Below are 15774 nucleotides of genomic sequence, written 5' to 3'. Positions count from 1 at the left end.
AACAATTTCTGAGCCTGGAGCCAGGAATAACCCCTGAGCACTGCCGGGTGTGACCCAAAAACCACAAAAAAAAAAAAAAAAAAAAAAAAAGAAATGTTTTAAAAAAAAAAAAAAAAGAAAAAAAACCCATTCACAATAGTACCACACAAACTCAAATATCTTGGAATCAACTTGACTAAATATGTGAAGGACCTATACAAAGAAAACTATAAAACTCTGCTCCAAGAAATAAGAGAGGACACACGGAAATGGAAACACATACCCTGCTCATGGATTGGCAGGATTAACATCATCAAAATGTCAATACTCCCCAAGGCATTATACAGATTTAATGCCATCCCTCTAAAGATACCCATGACATTCTTCAAAGAAGTGGATCAGACACTTTTGAAATTCATTTGGAACAATAAACACCCTCGAATAGCTAAAGCAATCATTGGGAAAAAGAATATGGGAGGAATTACTTTTCCCAACTTTAAACTGTACTACAAAGCAACAGTTATCAAAACAGCATGGTATTGGAATAAGGATAGGTCCTCAGATCAGTGGAATAGGCTTGAATACTCAGAAAATGTTCCCCAGAGATACAACCATCTAATTTTTGATAAAGGAGCAGGAAATCCTAAATGGAGCAGGGAAAGCCTCTTCAACAAGTGGTGTTGGCACAATTGGATAGCCACTTGCAAAAAATTAAACTTGGACCCCCAGCTAACATCATGTACAAAGGTAAAATCCAAATGGATTAAATACCTCGATATCAGCCCCAAAACCATAAGATATATAGAACAGCACAAAGGCAAAACACTACAGGACATTACAGGCATCTTCAAGGAGGAAACTGCACTCTCCAAGCAAGTGAAAGCAGAGATTAACAGATGGGAATATATTAAGCTGAGAAGCTTCTGCACCTCAAAGGAAATAGTGCCCAGGATACAAGAGCCACCCACTGAGTGGGAGAAACTATTCACCCAATACCCATCAGATAAGGGGCTAATCTCCAAAATATACAAGGCACTGACAGAACTTTACAAGAAAAAAACATCTAACCCCATCAAAAAATGGGGAGAAGAAATGAACAGACACTTTGACAAAGAAGAAATACGCATGGCCAAAAGACACATGAAAAAATGTTCCACATCACTAATCATCAGGGAGATGCAAATCAAAACAACGATGAGATACCACCTCACACCCCAGAGAATGGCACACATCACAAAGAATGAGAATAAACAGTGTTGGCGGGGATGTGGAGAGAAAGGAACTCTTATCCACTGCTGGTGGGAATGCTGTCTAGTTCAACCTTTATGGAAAGCGATATGGAGATTCCTCCAAAAACTGGAAATCGAGCTCCCATACGATCCAGCTATACCACTCCTAGGAATATACCCTAGGAACACAAAAATACAATACAAAAACCCCTTCCTTACACCTATATTCATTGCAGCTCTATTCACCATAGCAAGACTCTGGAAACAACCAAGATGCCCTTCAACAGACGAATGGCTAAAGAAACTGTGGTACATATACACAATGGAATATTATGCAGCTGTCAGGAGAGATGAAGTCATGAAATTTTCCTATACATGGATGTACATGGAATCTATTATGCTGAGTGAAATAAGTCAGAGAGAGAGAGAAAAAAGCAGAATGGTCTCACTCATCTATGGGTTTTAAGAAAAATGAAAGACACCCTTGTAATAATAATTTTCAGACACAAAAGAGAAAAGAGCTGGAAGTTCCAGCTCACCTCAGGAAGCTCACCACAAAGAGTGATGAGTTTAGTTAGAGAAATAACTACATTTTGAACTGTCCTAATATTGAGAATGTATGAGGGAAATGTTGAGCCTGTTTAGGGTACAGGCGGGGGTTGGGTGGGGAGGAGGGAGATTTGGGACTTGGGTGATGGGAATGTTGCACTGGTGATGGGTGGTGTTCCTTTTATGACTGAAACCCAAACACAATCATGTATGTAATCAAGGTGTTTAAATAAAAAAAAATTATGCATTAAAAAAAAAAAAGTATAGTTCTTCCTAAACCCTTTCAGTGCTCATTTACATGCTAGAAAAGTGGCTGGTATTAAGAGGGACCAATCCTTAATGCTGTACATGCTGTAGTGTAATAATTAATCTGTAATTATTTGTTATAAAGAAATTATAAGAAACAATCTAATTATTTCTTTTCAGTAGATTTTTTTCAGTAGGTGATTTTGTCTGTGTAGCTAACATACTTCTTGTTACTTTCTTCCTGACTTCCAATTTACACAGATTTTTTATGTATTTTCACTAGGTGAGATTTGTAACCAATGTTTTAACTTTGACTATGAATGATAAACAAATACAGGCTTCTAAGTGAAAATTAAAATAAAAGTTATATACATATAACCACACACATCTTACACTATAGAATATGTGTATAAACCATATATCCAGGCACAAGGCACAAGCATGCTGTATGTGTACATTTTGAGTAATCACCTGAAGCCTACTTGTGCCATTTTAAACATAACTCAATAAATACATTAAAATATTTTCATATGCATTCTGACAACTAAGCAAATGAAAGATCTTAATTCATCACCAGGGGAACATAAAAGGACAATTTATTTAAATTTATCCTCAAGTAGCTAATTGAGTGTGTAGTTTCAAGTTCTTTTTAATGTAATTTCTTCTTGTATACTATGAAATAATTGAATTAGAATAATTTCTATAAGTCGATTATTCAATTTCTAACCACATAGTCTAATGATTGACTTATAAAGCTCATATTTTCGAGACACTTCAAAGTGATGCTCAGCAAAACTATAAAACTGAGATGAGTAAAAAATGGTTTAAATTACTCATAGGTTTGAAAGATCACTCAAAAACTCTCTTAATAATGTCAAATCAGTAATGCCCTTATGCGCTTCCTTGCTATCCAAGTATCATAGTCCCACAAACATTTACAAAGACTTCCAAGTGATTCAGTGAAGTAAAGGCAGAGCCCAGGGAATGGAGTGTTCTGTCAACACTGTGCTGGGAGGAATGAGCAGTCTGTGCTGACTTGTTCTGTGGGTGGCTTCCACCCACCATAAAATATGTGAAGGGTGCGTACTCTTGCCACTTATGAGCAAATTGGATAGAAAGACAGGCAACTGTGCCCAAGTTGGAATTCCAAGTCAGCTTTCTTAAACTTGGAGCTTTTAAACTTTTGTTGATTATATGAAGCAAGATATTATTCATGTCAGAGCCAGAGACTAGTGTTTCTTTGACATTTGTAATGTCAAATTGAACCAACTGTTTAACTATAAAGAGATATGAAATGATAGCCTTAATTTATATCGTTCACTTCTCATTATTTGCTTTGCTTCATCATGGAAGGGAAAATAAATTAACTGAAAACATCTATGATATACTTCTAGCCTCTTGGTTTTTGCAACATCTCTATGTTTTAGTTGTTGTATAAACCATGCTCTGAATGAACAGAATTTCTTGTGCTCCCAAGCATATCCTTTTCTTTGATATGCTGTGAACAAAACATTATATTAATTTTTATACAAACATACGTATACAAAACATAAAATTGTTGTAATTAAATATCACACAAATAGACATATTGGTATAAATTCAGTTATCAAGAGGGCCCTGGTCAGGTCAGATAGTTATTCTTCTTATCAGTTTTACCTGAATTATATCATAATTTGTTTTCCAAAATCTTTTCAAGTATCTTTTAAAGATAATTGATTAACATGACAGAGAAAAGTATGTATCAAAATTATTTGAAATAGGGGCCAGAGCAGTAGCGCAAGGGGTAAGGAGTCTGCCTTGCCCACACTAGCCGAGGACAGACTGCGGTTTGATCCCGTGGCATCGCTAAGCCAAGAGCGAGTCCTGAGCACATAGCCAGGGTAAACTCTGAGGAGCAAACTCAGGTGTGGCCCCCCCCCCCAAAAAAAAAACTTATTGGAAATAGTTAATGTTGACAAGGATGTAGGGAAAAGGTGACTCTAGCACTCTATTGGTGAGAATGTTAACAGCTCCTATGAAAATATGTTATTCCCTAAAAAAAAAATTAAAAAAATAAAATTTTATTTTTTGCTTTACTTTTTGTTTTGCTTTTGCTGTTTGGCCAAGCCCAGCAGTGTCCATGGTTTACTTCTGACTCTGAACTCAAGAATAACTTCAGGGAACAGTATGGGATGCTGGATATTAAACCTGTGTCAGCCACAGACAAAGCAAGCACCTTACTCACTGTACTATATCTCTCCATCCCTTCAAAATGATTTTTATGCTTATGTAATTTATATATAAAAATACTACTAATAGATATTTATCCAAAGTATATTAAATATTGATTTGAAATATTTTCACACTTATATTTATAGAAGTGCTATCAACAATAACCAAAACATCAAATCAGACAAATTCCCATGGATGACTTGAAAAAAATAAAAAGTGATATATACATCAAATGAAATGCTACAGATACTATTCTGATATATATATATATATATATATATATATATATATATATATATATATATATATAGTTTGTTTTGGGGCCACACCCGGCATTGCTCAGGGATTACTCGTGGCTGTCTGCTCAGAAATAGCTCCTGGCAGGCACGGGGGACCATATGGGACACCGGGATTTGAACCAACCACCTTAGGTCCTGGATTGGCTGCTTGCAAGGCAAACGCCGCTGTGCTATCTCTTCTGGCCCTATTCTGATATTTTTTAATAAAAAATAAAACATGCCCTTTGGGACAAAATGAATAGAACTTGATGTAATTATGCCAAGTAAAATGAGTCAGGAAGTAGGAGGCAACAGGAAGCCTTCGTCCATATGTAGAATAAAATTAATGGAAGTGCACGAACTGCCAAAAACAAATAAAGATAATTTTTAGATCATTAAAATCTAAGGAAAACTAAGAAAAAGAAGGAAGAGTGGCATCAATAGAAGAGGGCTCTTTTTTTGTAATAGAATGACACATAAACTTTGATGGGAGTAGTGCAGTAAATGCTATCTATACCCATGTAGAAGTATAAAGTTATACCCTTAAATTGTTACTATTTTTAAATTTATAAAAACAAACTACTTGTCATTTTTCTTTAAGATGTTCAGATGCACACAACTCTAGTTTTAAAATACATTTTTCCATTATTTCCTTAAGCTTGTTGAACATCCTAATTCCATTCTGAATTCCATATGGTGGATCATTACTGATTGGGCCTGCAGAATTTCAGTCTTCACTCACAAAACATGGTGGGTTTTGAGCTGCTTTCATGTTTCCCTTTGTAATCTTAAGGTGCTTATTTCCTGTGTAACTTTCAGTTTTCCTCAGTACCTAGGAGGTCTCATGGGAGTTTATATTGTTGAGAGATTGTTGTTGTAGTCATGACCCTGAAGCTCTCTACCTTTATGTGTGAGGCAAAAGTTTATTTTTTCTTATCGATATGAGTTTCCCTTCAAACTGAGAAACTTCTGCTCATTAAAAAAAAAAAAAGGGTCATCATGTTACCAAATACTGCCCACAGATTGAGAAAAACTATTCACCCAATATCAATCTAATAAAGGGTTAATATTTAAGAAAAATAAGGCACTGGTAGAACTTAACAAGTAAAGAACGTCTAATCCCTATGAAAACAAAGGAAGATGGGGACCAGAGTGGTGGTGCAAGCTGTAAGGCATCTTCCTTGGAAGCACTAGCCTAGGACGGACCACAGTTTGATCCCTGATCCCTGGTGTCCCATATGGTCCCCCCAGCCAGGAGTGATTTCTGAACACATAGCCAGGAGTAACCCCTGAGCATCACTGGGTGTGGGCCCAGAACAAAACAAAACAAAAAAGGGGGGGAGATGAGAGGAGCTTAAAGTTCCTCAAATAAATACATAATGGCCAAAAGGCACACTAAAACAATCTTCAGGACAGTAATCATGAGGGTAATTAAAACAACACTGAGATACCATCTCAAATTACACATCACAAAGAATAAGAATAACCAGTGTTGGCTTAAATGCAGAAAGAAAGAAACTCAGTCACTGCAGGTGGGAATGTCAACAGGTGTAGCTTTTTGACAAAATAGATGAAATTATAAACATCAACTAAAACTCACATATTTTTATTTTATTTATTTTATGGGAGATGGTTAATAAGTGGATTTTTCTGGCTTTATGCTTGGAAGTGATGCCAGACAATGTAACTATATGTGATGTGAGGATTCAAACCAAAGTTGATTTGCAAGCAAGACAAGTGTCCTATCTTCTGTCTAGCCAATTAATTAATATACTGATTTTTATATATCACATATGATATATACTTTATTTATTTGTACAGTTTTGTTCCTCTGTAAATGTACAAGCTTTATTGCATCCATCACAAAATGTATAGCGCAAGGTCCAAAAAAAACAGGATTAGATGACCATTCTTATTCTTTATGCCTCTTCTCTTATTCTTCACCACAGCTTTCATCAAATGTAAGAGTTATTTTCTTTTTTTAGTTTTGTTTTGTTTTTGGGTCAGCGCTCAGAGATTACTCCTGACTCTATGCTCAGAAATTGCTCCTGGCAGGCTCAGGGGCCATATGGGATGCTGGGATTCAAACCACCATCCTTCTGCTTGCAACACAAACACCCTAGCACCATGCTATCTCTCAGAACCCAAGAGTTATTTTCTGTTGTAATTGGTTAGTTTATTTATTTTGGTTATAAATATTTCACATATGCAAAAATTAATCTTTAATTTTCTGACTTACTTTCCTAATAATAATCAACTCATGTTCCATTTATAGTCTTGAAAAAAGAAAGATTTCCTCATTTTCAATAGCTGACCACTGCCAGGTACTCAGGCCCAAAAACAGGGCCAAAACAAACAAACAAAATATCTAGAGACAAAGATGGGCACTCCTTATTGATTAGGGGAAAAATAGATCAAAAAGCACTAACTCTGATCAACATCAATACACCAAGTGTAGTGTCAGCAAAATATGTAAGGCTTTTCCTCACAAACTTAGAGAAACATGGACAGAAATGTGACAGTAGTGAGAGGTTTCAACACCCCATTATTGCCACTAGACAGATTTACTAGGCAGAACACTCACAAAGACATCAGAGGCCTATATGGGAAACTAGAAGAACTAGGAATAATATACTTATACAAGGCCTTTCAATCTCAAAAAGCGAAAGACACATTCTTCTCTAGTGCACCTGGAACTTTCTGTAGGATGGACCCCATTTTAGGACACGTCTAACTTAAATAAAGTCACAAAAATAAGAATTATGCCGCAATGACATAGAGATAAAGATTGACTGTAAAAAAAAGATGTGGTGAAAATCTAACACATGAACACTAAACTACATGCTGGTCAGCAACAACTGGATAAAAGAGGAAATGAAAGAAGAAATAAAGAGAGTTCTAGAGGGGGCCAGAGAGACAGCATGGAAAAGGCATTTGTCTTTCATGCAGAAGGTCATTGGTTCGAATCCCGGCATTCCATATGATCCCCTGAGCCTGTCAGGAGCGATTTCTGAGTGTGGAGCCAGGAGTAACCCCTGAGCGCTGCCGGGTGTGACCCCCCCCCCCCAAAAAAAAGATGCCTTGCATACAGCTGACTCAGGTTCAATCCCTAGCACTGCCAACAAAGGGGGGGGGGGAAGGAATGTTGAGAGTAAGAGAGTCCTTGATACTAATGATAATGAAGAAACAAATTGCCAAAATCTATGGGACATTGCAAAAGCAGTAATTAGGGGGAAACTCAGAGCAATCCAAGTCCACATTAGGAAAAAGACAAAGACAAAATCAACAACCTAAAGGGACACCTTAAATATCTAGATAATCAAGAGAAAAGGAAGCCAAACACAAGCAGAAAAAAAGAAATATTAAAAAAAGAAATAAAAAAAGAATATTAAAATATTAAAAACATAGAAACAAAGAAAACAAAAGAAATATTTTTTTCTGATAAAGGAAGTAACTAGAGAGATCTTTTATTGGTTCAAAGTAACCAGTGCTATTAGATGCAAAACAAAAAACAAAACCCCAAAAACACACACAAAAAAACTCCCATCCCCCCAAACTACTTTAAAATGAACATACCAAACTTGATTTCCATTAGAAGGTAGTCATTTCTTCACACTAGTAAATCAAAACCAAAACCCAGAATATATATAATAAATATATATAAATATAATATATAATAAGTATATAGATATATATATAAAATAATAAAAAAAGGCCCTTTGGATGGACCTGGATGTAGGTGGATGGTGATGGAGGCCTTTCTCCTCCAGCCCAGGACTACGTGACTCCAATCCTCTCCAGCTGGCGGGTATCTGAGTTCAGGAGAGTGGCAGGTAGAAAACTCACATGCAGTCAGGTTCCAGAAAATATCAGCTTTATTTTTGCCCTAGCCAACATGTGTGGCCTATAACCTTAAACCGATTTAAGCATGGTCTTGTCAGCTTGCCCTGCGTCTAGCTTCTTTCAGCCATCTCTCCCTGCTTCCTCCTCCGTCCTGCATCCATGCAAATCCCCCTTTCGCCCCTGAGGCCAAATCTTTCCTAACCTTCCCAACACCCCTCCCAAAAATGGGAGGGTCTTTCTTGTAAGTAATGTTACAGGAAGAATAGGGGTGGGGTAATATATATACACATATATAATACATACCGTATTTTCTGGCATATAAGATGACTTTTGAAACAAAAAAGTCAACCGAAAATCGGGGGTCGTCTTATACACTGAGTATATCCCAAAATATGTTTCAATATGTCGCTAAACGAAAATTGTCTGAATATTGCCACAAAAGGAATTTTCCAACTCGATCCTGCACCAATCACTGCCAGGCTGCTCAGACCGCCTCTCTAACTCAGCCAATCCAAGCAGGCTTTTTTAGGCATGCAAATGAGACATTGTTCTGCACCAATCACTGCCAGGCTGCTCGGACCGCCTCTCTAACTCAGCCAATCCAAGAAAGCTTTTGATGCATGCAAATGAGACAATGTTCTGGACCCGAATCTACACTGTCAAAAGCCTGCTCAGATGGGCCAGAGTCAGAGAGGAAGTCTATTCCAGTAGAACCTTGGAACCTTTCTTGTTGTGATTGGCTCACTGTGGTACATGAGCACAGGAACACATGCAGCACAGGAACGTTCTGTCTGATACAGTGAATATGGGCCTAGACCTATGTCTTAACTGCAAAATTAGGGGGTCGTCTTATACGCCCAGTCATCTTATATGCCGACAAATACAGTATATAAAACAATACATATAATTATTGAGCTTCATCCTCAGGTCAAGAACGCCAAGTTAGTCTCTCTTCAAGGAAAGCAATTACAATTTGAGGACACTTCATATCTGTCTCTTTTGCCAGCACCAAGTCTGAATCTTTCCACTTCATAAGAAATATCAATTCTCCACTGCTGTATGTGGCACAAGTGTTCGCTCAGGATCCAAACCTCTGGCAAAGCTTCTTGCTTTGTCAGCAGCATCTCTTTTCTACTTTGATTTGCTATCATCAGATTCACTGTCAGATGAATATTTTCTTTTTGTACCATCTTTGTCTTTACCAGCTTTTGGGGAGTTAAGAAATGCTTTAATCAGCTCTGCATGATCTAAATTTTCTTCAGATTCCCAAGTATTTTCAGCATCTGTAAATCCTTTCTACTTCAGGAAATATTACACCTTCACATTTACTACATGTCGGCCAGTACTTTTTCCACCACAAATTCTTCAGGCTCTGCCTCTTCAATTTTTTTACTCTTTCAATTCTGCTTCTTTCCCATTTTTTTGCAGTGTAGTTTTATTGGAGGCCATTTTTAAATTTCAGACTAAAAGGGTTATTATTCACCACCTCTGGGCTGCTCTGGGTCCCACATCTGCAGCGTTTCTCCAGCCTCGCGAGCCTCAAGCTCCAATAAAAAGAATTAATGAGACCAGAAGCTGTTTTTTTTTTTAAAGAATAAACAAGATAGAAAAACCACTTGCAAGACTCACACACAAAAAAAAGAGAAAAATACTCAAATAAATCAGGTCAGAAATGAAAGGGAAAAGATTACAACAGAACCCCAAGAAATCCAAGGCATCATGAGAACTTATTATGAACAACTCTACTGAGTTAAGCTGGAAAACCTAGAAGAAATGGAAAGATTTCCAAAAAGTATCATCTCCCAATACTTGACTAGGAAGAAGTGGAAAGCCTAAGCAGGCCAATTACAAGAAAAGAAATTGAAACAGTAATTAAGAACCCCCAAAAGAATAAAAGTCCAGGATCAGATGGGTTTACAGGAGAATTATATTAAGTTTTCAGAAAATAGTTACTACCATTGATTCTCAGAGTCTTCCAAAACATCAAAAAATGATGAAAATCCTCCCCAATGCCTTCTATGAAGGTAATATCATGCTCATTCCAAAAGTTGACAATGACACCACCAAGAAAAAAAAAATACAGACCAATCTCACTAATGAAGATGGATGCAAAAATACTTAACAAAATCTTATCAAACCAAATCTAGCAACATATCAAAAAAGATTAAGATGGGTTTCATCTCTGAGATGCAAGGATGGTTTGATATATGCAAATCAATATCATACACCACATCAGCAAAAAGAAAGACTAAAACCACATGATCATATCAATCGATGCAGAGAAACATTTGGCAAAATCAAATAAACATACATGATAAAAAACCTCAGCAAAATAGATGTGAATGGAATCTTCCTCAAGATAGTAACACCTATCCATAAAAATCTCACAGCCAACATTATTCTTAATGGCAAAAACAAATCCAACATTTTCACTAAGTTCTGGCACAAGGCAAGGATTTTCACTGTCACCACTCTTATTTCAATATATATTAGAAGTCATAGCAATCAGACAAGAGAAGGAAAACAAAGGAATTAAAATCAGAAAACAGGAAGTCAAACTATCTCTATTTGCAGATGAAATGATAATATATATAAATGACACTAAAGAGTCCATAGAAAAGCTCCTAGACTAGTACAAAAAAAAGTGGCTATTTACCGAATCAATATACAAAAGATTATTGCATCCCTTTTACAAATAATGACTCAGAGGAGAGAGAGATGAGTCTATCTCTTTTAAAATAGGGTTTAAAACTATCAAGTACCTAGGAGTCAACCTAATAAGAGAGCTGAGAGACCTATATAAAGAAAACTTTAAAATAATTCAGAATGAAATAGAAGACCTAAAGAAATGGAAGAATATTTTATGTTCATGGATGGAAGAAACAAAATGACCATCTTACCTAAACTACTATATTCAATACAATTCCTATTTAAATTCAGAAAACATCTTCAAGTGTTGGGGACTGTTTGGAATAATTAAAAAGCCCTCTCACTAATCAAAATAGAGTCTCTGAAAGTCTTAGCCAAAGTGCTTACAAGCTGCATGTGGCCTTTTTGCCCTTGGACCCAAAGAAATAGAAATAGCCTAGAGCTAGGGAGTCACTAGGCTCCAAGATGTCCTTGTAAAGACAGGGGTCAAAAGGCCCAAGCTGAGATTAGATTTTGTATTTTGTTGCTCAAAGATAATGTGAATCTCTTGACTGATGATAATCTTATTAACCTTGGAAAATCAAGATGTTCCCGTGGAAAGTTACAGTCACTCCTATTGTGCCTCGCCCCTACTCTCTCTGTTTTGCATTGTCTATAAAAGGTCTATTTTTTCCTTTATTAAATGGACTCCTGATCGGAACACTTCGTCTCGAGTCTCTTTATTTCCCAGTCCCTCTTCTATTTCAGGCCGATTCTTCTTCGAGAACTGCGAATTATTGATGTGGTCCCCAGCTTTACCCGCTGGTCGGGGTCCCTGGTGGACCACATTCAAGGACTTAGCAAAATCAGTTATAATGTTCATGTGGAACCAACAAAGACCAAGGATAGCCAAATCAATATTGAAAAACAAGAAACTAGGAGGAATCTCATTATCTAATTTGAAAATCTACTACAAAGCCATAGTGATCGAAACAGCATGGTATTGGAACCAATAGAAAATTTCAGACCAATGACTCAGAATAGAATATCCAATGATGGAGCTGGAGCAATAGCACAGGGGTAAGGCATTTGCCTTGCACACATTGAACCTTGGTTTGATCCCCAACATTTCATATGGTCCCTTGAGCCAGGAGTGATTTCTGAGTGCACAGCCAGGAGTAGCCCCTAAAGGTCACAGGACATGCCTAAAGAGAAAAAAGAAGATGGATATCCAGTGGAAACCCCTTAAGAATATGAGCAATGACCTTTTGACAAAGCATCCCAAGAATTAAAAATGCTACAAAGACAGTCTCTTCAACAAATGGTGTTGGAACATATGAATAACTACATATAAGAAATTAAAGATTGATTCATATTGCACACCTTACACAAAAGTTAAAACAAAGTCAATTAAATATCTTGAGATTAGACCTGAATCCATAAAGTTCACTGAGGAAAACATAGGCAGAATACTCCAAGACATCAAAGAAGTCTTTTAATGCTAATGGCAAGAACTATAGCATCAAACCTAAATAAATGGGACTACATCAAATTAAAAAATTTCTGTATGACAAAAGAAGCATGGGCTAAAATTAGAAGGCAGCTAACTGAATAGGAGAAAAATTTTGCACTCAATGCATCAGATAAAAGGTTAAGATCTAGGATGTACAAAGCACTCACAAAAGTTAACTACACAAAACCCAAAAACCCTCCTAAAAACTGGGGAGCAGAGATGAACAGGCACTTCTCTGAGGAAGACTAATAGTGAGCCAACAGACACCTGAAACATTTTTATCATCACTTATAATTAGGGAAATACAAGTCAAGACAACAATGCAATATCATCTTATACCAGTAAGAATGGCACATATCAGAATTACTGGGAATAATCTCTTTTGATGGAGATTTGGTGAGAAAGAAACTCTCCTCCATTGCTGGTGGGAATGTACCTGATCCAACTCCTATGGAAAATAGTATGTAGCATTCTCACTAAACACAAAATTGAACTGCCATAGGACACAACAATCCCCCTTTTAGGTATGTATCTCCAGGGCAGAACGTATGCACACTGCTATTCATTGTAGCACTCAAGACTTGGAATAAACTAAGATGAGTGGGTCATAAAGATGTGATGCATATATACAATTGAATACTACAGAGCTGTAATGAATTATTAAATCATGCAATTTGCAACAATATGGATAAAACTAAAAGATATTATGTTAAATGAAGCAAGGCAAAAAAGGATAAATACAAAATGATATCACTTATATATGGTATTTAGAGTAACTGCATGAAGAAACACATAGGCTAAATGGCAGTTGTCTTGAATACCATTAGCCCAAGAGTAGTGAGGAGAAGAGAAAGAACTAAGTGGAAGCAGAGAGACACAAAAGCTTATATTATATTATATTATATTAATTATATTATATTAATTATATTATATTATATTATATTATATTATATTATATTATATTATATTATATTATATTATATTATATTATATTATATTATATTATATTATATTATATTATATTATATTATATTATATTATATTATATTATATTATATTATATTATATTATATTATATTATATTATATTATATTATATTATATTATATTATATTATATTATATTATTATACTTCAAATAAACCTTCAATGGATACAGCTGCTTAGATTGAGCAAGTGTCCAATAAACTGCTTGTTATATATGTCTATATTAATATTCCAATGCTTTTATACACAGAAACAGATGCAAAATGTGTTTGGAAGCCGTGGGTTCCCACGACAGTGCTCACAATAAGAAGTTTTAGTGTCATAATTTTAATATATCTATAATAAATCCTTAAATTTTTGTCCACAGTAGTACTCGGAGATATAGTTTATTCACCCAAGTTTTGCATTGCAGTGCTATATTATTTTAGACTCAAAAGACAACGCCCATTGAGATAATGTCTTGATAAAAATTCTAACCGAGGCACTTTCCATTTGATTATGCCTGCTAATATTATCTAATATTTATAACCAACAATAACAATGAAATATGCAACTGCAAATCATAAACTCTTGCTACAGTGCTCAATCATTGATTATGTCATTGAAATTTATTTTCAATTCAAGCTAGCTTACCATTATATTATAATGCTCATGATTTCAGTTTGCTTTCAGGAAAGGAACCTGGATGCTTAAGACCTGCTAGGAGATATACTTCATGTATAGATTCATCTAACAATCCTCATTACTATATTACTTAGTCTTCTAGACTTGAAAATTATGATAGTTTTAAGAATGCTCTGTGCACAGTCTAACCCAGAAAACTCTTCTTCAATAAACTTTTACCCTCACCAATGATGATTTACCTAGAAAATGAAACACTTTTTATTCTGACTTGCCGGCTTAATATTTTTTAAGCATTCTGACCCATTTCCTGGGTCAGCTTTTCAACTGCAACCCATGGATCGATCCTCAGTGTCTGTCTATGTGTGTGATGTGTTGCCTACTCAATGTTTGTCTATAATATGCATAAAGTCTGTCTGTGTTGTATATTGTTCTCCATTTCTCAGTCCTCACTTGCCTTTACAAATAATTTTTTATCCCTTCAGTCTCTCACCCCATATCTGTTATTTCTCCCCATTTAACCTTCCCCCCCTCGTTTCTTAACTGCTTAGGTACTGAAATGTTCCCCGCACTTCAACCAGCTACAAACGAGCTCCCAAAGTGAAAAGACAGTCTCCCATCCCACCTTGCCTCAGCCCAAGAAGCAGCTGCCATTGCTGCTGCTGCTGCTGATTTGCTCTCAGCAGTGGTTTCTCCCACCTCCCTTGTCTGTGGACTGTTGCTCACTATCAGATTTATTTTTTGAGAATCCTCCAGTTCAGTGACATTTCTTGATATGTGACTATGTGACTGGTGGGAGTCATTTTTCAAACTCCATATGTGTGAATCCATGTCACAGGCTGAAGATGTGCTCCGGGTTTTATCTCTCCCCCAGGCTATTCCAAAAAGCCTGGGGCTATTTCAAAAGCCTTAACGGGGATATTTATATTTCCTTTGTATATTTATTTAATTGCATTTTCTTAATAGAAATAATTATTTTTGTCAATTTCCTTATGCAGATGTAGTTTTCTTCATTCCTTTTTTAAAAATCTGTTCAGTAGAAAATTCTAGCACATATGTTTCTCTTGAGTTCTGCATTCATGATGACATTGGTATAGCATATATAATGATACCAGTAGTATTATGTGGCATTCTACTTTTTTCATAGGCACGTTAAAATGAGGGAAACCTTATGTACGAATACAAGTTCTTATCTAATTCGAATAGGAACTCACAAATTTTATATTGCAGTGGGACCTTTCACCCTGAACATTTTGCATAGTGACTGTAGTTAGGCTTCAGATAAACAGACAATGGCCATTCACCCCTGAAACTTAGATCCCATCTATGGAACTGTCACAGTTTTATGCAACAGCATCAGGAATTTGACTTCTACCTCGGAAAAGTTAGGCGATGTTCTCCGCCTCCTGCGCACGCAGGTTATATCTACCTGCAGCTCTCTCTCGATTTTGCCTGAAAGCATCCTGCAGGATGCTTAGTCTAGGATACACTATGAAAAAAGCTCTCCCAGCACTGCCCTAAAGAACAGAGCCAACAGGCCAGGGAATTAGCATCTCTCTGCACATTAGACAAGCACTTAGACTCACAGATGAGAGTTGTTCAGGTAGAGACCTCATTCCTTACCTATTCGGCAAGCATAAATGCTTCACATAATGTTCCGCTGGTTCAGAAATTTCACACAAACCCCACTCA

The 15774-nt window shown here is 36.3% G+C and overlaps 1 pseudogene; it reads right to left on the bottom strand.

The window, feature by feature from the left end:
- Positions 1-9242: 9242 nt before the first annotated feature.
- LOC126025514 (chromobox protein homolog 3-like) lies at positions 9243-9784 on the bottom strand (annotated as a pseudogene).
- Between the last annotated feature and the right edge of the window lie 5990 nt (positions 9785-15774).

This window comes from Suncus etruscus, chromosome 13 (genome assembly GCF_024139225.1).
Source record: "Suncus etruscus isolate mSunEtr1 chromosome 13, mSunEtr1.pri.cur, whole genome shotgun sequence".
NCBI classification, from domain to species: domain Eukaryota; kingdom Metazoa; phylum Chordata; class Mammalia; order Eulipotyphla; family Soricidae; genus Suncus; species Suncus etruscus.
Note: the sequence above shows the minus strand (reverse complement) of the source record. Positions and strands in the feature narration are given on the sequence as shown.